We start from the raw sequence: 7,362 nt of genomic DNA, 5'->3' as shown, positions 1-7,362 counted from the left end.
GGCAATTTACAATCATGCCACGCTGCTTCTCAAAGAAGTCAAATCAATATAAAAGCAATTCTCAGCTTCTCGCTAGTCGCTGGACCGACCGTAAGACCACAGATGATCACAATTATTGGGAGAATTCTCCTGATATTCAACAGACCGACGATGCTCAGACTACCGGTATACATAATCACGATGTGCCAGAACCGGCAGGCAGCGACGTTTCCGTCTCTTTCAATGAATTGGAAAATTCTAGGTATTGCTTCAGATGATAAATTTAGGAGAATAACTCATGCTATCATATATTATATATATAATTTAATGTAGTAAATTTTACCACGTTTACAGTAACTACACATTTTTGAAGTCTGCATAAACAGTTGTAATGCATGATAAAGAGAAAAGCATTATGCATGTAGCATCTTTACATATAAGTCATGTTCTTCATTTATATAAAAATGTAAAACAGTAAAAAAAAAATACCACATTTGATTTTAGTTAATTTGCATAATTGTCATTTATAGCTGCAAGTATATGTAGCTCCTGGTCTGAGAATATTCAGATGGATGACCTGGGAACTTCCCACCGGAAAAAAATGTGTATTTATTGCGCACAACAACGTGACTCATGAACCTTATTTATACGCAAATTCTGTGAAAATAATTAGTACTATTAAATTCTTTATGCAATTTACTACAGCACTGATATTTTCTCTTTACTTTGAAGCCTCTGATAATCTTTTAAACACTATCACCAATCCTGTAAATTAAAGTGATGCAGTTTATTTACATGTAAAAATGGTGACTCTTGATTTAACATACTTGATTTTCTGAGGTCGCTAGCATGTTGCGGAGAAAATCTGAGGCATGTTAAGAAATAAAAGATCTGCATGAAAAATTTAAGGGTACTATTTGTTTTCACAGAATTTGCGTATAAGTAAGGTTAATAAGTCCAAAACTAGTGCACATTTTTGTGCACAATAAATACACAATTTTTTCAATGGGTGGCACTCCGGACTGTACCTCTTAGGTCGCCCATCTGAAATTTTTTTAAACCAGGAGCTACAGACCTGCAGCTAAATTGTCATTGCCTGTGTTTGTTCAGTATTACCAAACTTTGATTTGTTTATAAAGAATCATTCAACTTTATTTAAAAAACAATTTTTTTTAAGGTATGACTCATCATGGAGAGAGGGAAGAAGGGTTGTTGAGTTAGGGGTGTTAGCAGATGGCCTCTCCGGATGTGAAAAATGTGGCATTCCACTCCATCTTTCGCATTCCATAGGAGTACTGACATGTGGATTAGGTTCTTTTTAAAAGTCCAATGCAAAAACACCATATGTCAGCACTTAAATACAATACCAACTGGAAAACGCCATGGAAAAATTTGGGATGCAAATACTAAGCTTGCCACAGGTACAATTTCTGGATTGACTGATTGAATACATGAACTGATATTATAAAAGGTTGTGGGTACAATATACTGTGGAATCATTTAAATTCGTGGAGGTCAATTTTCGTGAAATGTTGGCTTTTTGCTTATTAGTGGGGATGTAATTTCGTGGCTTTGTTGCATGGTTTTCAGTTTAAGTAAGAAAAATAACTCGTACAAAACTTGTTTTCGTGGAGGACGTAAATTCGTGGAGAGGGATACCCACAAAAACCACGAAAATTGAGCCACCACAAAATATAATATACAGTAATATTTTTAAACAACTTCTTGTCATTAATATTTCCTTAAGTCATGAAATACACATGAATCTTATTTTTCAGGAATGATGCATTCAGGCATAGGGCCTTCTCAGGTGAATGCTCTTTTATCATCTCTGAATATACCTACAGTTAGTACCCGAACATTGCAAAACAGGCAAAATGAACTGGGAACAGTCATGGAGAAAGTTGCAGAGGACACTAAAAGAAGCAGCCTTCATGAGGAAATTCAGGCAACTTTAGAGTATGTATACATGCAGATAAAATACTGGTACAATATATATCCTTGAAAAAAATTGGTTTTATTTTTGTATAATGCTTCATTGTCTTTGTTGAAAAACTGCATAATAATACATATACATGCACATGCAATTATTTCATGAAGGTTCTATCAGAGCTGAAATTCATAGTGTTTAAAAATAAATCCCATTTTATTTTACTTAAATTATGACTTGTTTGGGGAATTTTCAGGAGTGAGGGTACAGATGAATTGACAGTCAGTGTCGATGCTGGTTGGCAAAAGCGGGGCAGTGGGCGATCTTTTGACAGTCTCTCTGGTATGATTTTTTTAAGAATGAAGTTTTACTTGGTTTATTTAATTAAAATCATTATTAAGGGTTAAAGGTAAGTTATGATTATTGTATTATAAGAAGAGAAACATATAATAATACTATATGTTTGTGCGACATATTACATGTACTGTGAAATTCTTATTTCCTGGGGCTAAGTCTCATAGATCATAAAGATTATAAAGGTTTGATGGGATATGTAATTTCACAGAATTGCTTGTTTGTACATTGAATGAAGTCGGTATATTCCATAATTCAGAAATTCATGAAAATTAAGTCACATGCTGCAAATATATAATCCTCAGTGGTCTTCATGCCAGTACAAGTATTTCCTGAGTATTTCATGACAGTGATATTAATGGACTTTATTCTCATAACTGAAATTAAATAGTAGAGAAAATACTTATTTACAATATATACAAACTACAATTTAATGGATGAATATCATTGGTAGTACCATAGGCATGATGAAGGGATAACAGATAATTAATTCAAATAAACCATATGAGTTAATTAGCTCTTTCAAATTTACATGTACCGGTAGTATCTTATTAGATAGTTTACAAATAATGACAATATTTAATTAGTTATTCAATTTTATAATTCTTAAATTTCATCTGCATGACTATACGAAATAAAAGGTAAGTTTGTTGGTTTTTTTTTTAATTTTCAGGCCATTGCTCGATGATTGGATCGCATACAGGGAAAATCATTGATTATGAGGTACGCTCAAAATCTTGCAGGATTTGTGAAAATGCTACAAAAGCTGGTAGAGTCCCCAAAGATCATGACTGCCGAAAAAACTGGGAAGGTAGGGTCTTCTTTCTGCTATGAATATAATAATGAGAGAGAGAAAGAGAGAGAGAGAGAGAGAGAGAGAGAGAGAGAGAGAGAGAGAGAGAGAGAGAGAGAGAGAGAGAGAGAGAGAGAGTGAGAGAGAGAGAGAGAGAGAGCAAGAGAGAGAGAGAGATATCAATGCATAATAATGCATGTATATATTTCTTTATACGTAAGCTATTAATATCTATTATTATCGTAATTATAGGCAGCTCTAAAGCAATGGAAAGAGATATGGTTGTCGATATGGTTACCAATTAAGATGGTGGACAAAGGGGTCAACATTACCAAAGTTGTGGCAGATGAGGACACAACTACTTTTTCCCATCTAAGAACCATTAATTCATAACAACATTACGAAGATAAGTGACAGGAATCATATTAGGAAAACATTTTCTTCAAATCTGTATGGTTTGCAACCAAAATACAAATCTTTGAGTACCAAAGTAATCCGGTACTTGGTGAAATGCTTTAATTACATGTTGGCTCAAAACAGAGGAAATCCAGATGGCATACAAAAGGGCTTGGATGCACTTGGCAAGCATCCGTTTGGTGATCATACCTCATGCAGTGACTCTTGGTGTTCCCATGTAAACAAACCAAACAAAAATACACTGCCTTGCCTTATGGGAAACCCATGCGGGACAGTCATCTCCAAGAATCTCTGCAAACAGTTTGCTCTAAATTTCTTAAGTACAGTATTAAACTTTCAAATTTAGGAAGCACACAGGCCAACGAGTCATTCAATAAAACTGTCTCCATGAAAGCTCCAAAGAACCATCATTTTAGCAGTTCTGCAAGTCTCAATTACAGAGTTGCCGCAAGCGTTGCAGAGAAAAACACAGGACAAACCTATGTAGTAGAGGTAATTAAGCTAGATATATATGCTGTAAAGCTCAGTAGTTTTAAGGACACCTGGACTGACACAGTATTTCAGATTATTTTTGCAATTGCCTAATCTTAACCATTTTCAATACTATACTTAACCATTATTAAGAACTCTATAATGCGAAATACATTCCATATTGTTTACAGTTAGGAACTTCATAACCCATTTATGCAAATTTTGTATATTGCAAATTGAGAAAGAAATCATTACTATATATATATATATATATATATATATATATATATATATATATATATATATATATATATATATATATATAATAATGAGTTTGTTCATAATACTATATCATATTTTAAACAGGTGAACAGAAGAGTGGGTCTTTCCCCAGGAAAGCACACAAAAAAGTTTTGCTATCTTCGAGACTCACAGTCACGGAAAAGACAAGCTATTGCACGAACAAAGAAAGCAAAGAGGAGAAGAATAGAACTGAAAGCCAAGAAGTGAGTCTCTAAAACAAAATCTTTCTCTTTATTTTTTTATAAGGTTTTATGCATTGATTATGATATTGCATATGTGTGTATGGAAGTATCGGTATACTACTCTCCCTACCAATTCAAGATGAGGATTAATTCATTGATTATATCAGACAGTTGTTACAAACAACTAGCTTATCTAAAAATAAGTCAGTTCTAATGTAAGGTACTTATTTAATATATATACAGTAATGTTGACAATAAAAAAAAAATGTGTGCATATCTGATGCATGCAAGCTTAATGAATTGTTCACTGCTTATTGGTCATTAATGTGAAAATGTTTAAATTAGTTTGAATTAGTCAGTTAATGATATTGATTATCTTGTTGCCTTTGTAGATGCCAGACCACATCATGTAAAGAAATAAGAGAGGGTCCGACTTATATGTCTGGAGTTGGAATTGGTGATCCAAACAGTGCGGTTAAAGAAATACCACGACCATCATCTGTACCACAACTTCAGAGTTTGTCATCAATCAAAGACCATAGTCTTGTCTTTTTTGACCTGGAAACAACAGGACTTGGTATTGATGCATATGAATTTTTAATTATCCAAAATATTAATCTGGTTGATTTAATTCAAAGGATTGTTTTTATAAGTTGACTCATGTGACATAAATGCTTATGTTGATGCTTTTTTTTCATTTTAGCAAGAACATCACATATTCTGCAGGTGGCTGCCGTCTGTGGGGATGAGTCATTTTCCACCTATGTCATGCCAAAGGAGCAAATTACCCCTTCTGCATCAGAAGTTACAGGCCTAAAGCTTAATAATGGAGCCCTCTATCACAATGAGAGGAAAGTGAATGCTATTTCAATATCAAGTGCACTTGAATCCTTTTTAAGCTTTATTGAAAAGCAAGCCTGTGTTATTTTAGTTGGCCATAATATCAAAAGTTTTGATGTCCATGTTCTATTTCATGCTTTAGATTCTTGCTCTTTGTTAGATCGGATGGCACATTGCGTGCAAGGGTTTTTGGATACCAAATTTTTATTCAAACTTGTCCATCCTAGTTTGTGCTCATATAGGCAACAACATTTATCAGATGTGTTGCTTCAATGTACCTACAATGCACATGATGCTGTAGAAGACGTTTTAATGTTAAAAAGGTTATTTGACACTGTTCAATTTTGTGATGATGAACATTCATGTACTACATGTACCTTTCAGTATGCATTGAGTGCTTATTGTTACCAAAAGGTTGTGAAAAGAAATATCCCGTCTTTGCAATGTCTGGTAGATAAAAATGTACTTAGTGCTGGAATGGCTAAGAAAGTTGCAGGCAGTGGTCTAGATTTTGAATGTCTCAGACTAGCACACTCAAGAAGTGCTGATGGTATTCATGCTCTATTTACTGAACAGTGTGGCAACAGCTCAGTTAGAGTAACTAAGTGTAAAAAAATTATTGATTCTGTCACAAACTTTTTCATGTCTTTGAATGAAAGTTGAATTAGATATTCTGTCTGATCATGATATCAATTTTTGAACTGCAAAACATAATGAAAATCAATGGGTTTTTTTTATTGGACGTATTCTTATATTCACATATGTTATATATCATTCATTATAAAAATGAATTTTCATGGTTCACATGCATAGAACATACAAAATTTGTGAATTGTTCATTAGAAGCTATATGTCAGTATTGATTTTGTATATAATAATCAGTAATATATTCTTTTGATTTGTGATAAAATTCTATTACATAATATTTTAACATTTATATATTTTTTACAAGAATGTGTCAGGTAAATTATAATTGATATGAATTTTTTTTTGTAATAGTATTTCTTATTATTCAAATAAAAAAAACATGTTGGATAAAATAGAGAAATGCAGAGGAAATTCGAAATTTTGAATGTAAGAATTTTAATTTTTAAAATAGTTAATCCATTATTTTTGCCTTAAAAATTATCAAACTAGATGTCACAAAGAAAATCTAACAGATTTTTCTTATTGTCTTTTGTTCAACTGCTTAAGAGAATGGAATGAAAATACATATGAATTCGGGAAAAACAGAGGAAATTCGGATTATTTAAAGAAAAAATATCTCAAAAATTTGATCATTGACACCCACTTTGCTTTTTAATTTTGTTTTCTTTAGGATGCAGTTTACATGCATAGCTTATCCATAAAGGATTATCATCATTCAATTTTTTTTAATATTGAAATGAAAATTTGTTGTTTTTTATGAACTTTTTTTTTGAAACAGAGGAAATTCGAGTTGCATAAAATAAAAACGGGCTTGTTTCATGTAAAAATTTTAGTTCAATTTTAAGAATATACCCTTTATGAATAGATACACACAATGTTATGTTTTATTAATGTGATTAACAAATAAATATTGTCGAAATATGTGATTACCTCCTAAAATTTCAAATTTACAATGCTGAATTTATGCAATAATTTGATTGGCCATTAGCAAAAAAAGTAGGTCATTGACCCAGTTGTTTGAAAGTGGATTTCAGCATTACATACAAGTGTCTTACTTGTCCAATAGTTATTATATGGATATCATCAGTGGGTTTTTTTTTCATTCTGAGTAAACGTCATCCTTAAGTTACTTTAACCCTCTCATGGGAGAAACGATACCTATAAAGATTCACGGGTATGCTAGCTTTAAGTCTTACATACAAATATATTATGCGTAATGATGGACCGAAAGTCGAATTTCTAAGGAAGTCAAATTTCGTATACAATAACATAATCGTCTGGCTGTTAGAAAATTTTTTCTCCCTTCAGAAACAAATCTGTACTTTCAAACATCGACCTCTATCTTTGTTAGGAAGGGTAAGGATATTTACTTTTATAAGGTCATAACTGCAAAGAACATTTCAGATATCTAAAAACAATAGTTTTTACAATCTCTATCTTATATC

General features: G+C 32.4%; 1 pseudogene; it reads left to right on the top strand.

Moving 5' to 3' along the window:
• Positions 1-327: 327 nt before the first annotated feature.
• Positions 328-7,039, top strand: LOC128186873 (uncharacterized; annotated as a pseudogene).
• Positions 7,040-7,362: the final 323 nt, after the last annotated feature.

Source organism: Crassostrea angulata, chromosome 6, assembly GCF_025612915.1.
Source record: "Crassostrea angulata isolate pt1a10 chromosome 6, ASM2561291v2, whole genome shotgun sequence".
In the NCBI taxonomy this organism is placed as follows: domain Eukaryota; kingdom Metazoa; phylum Mollusca; class Bivalvia; order Ostreida; family Ostreidae; genus Magallana; species Magallana angulata.
This window is presented reverse-complemented; position numbering and strand designations above follow the sequence as displayed.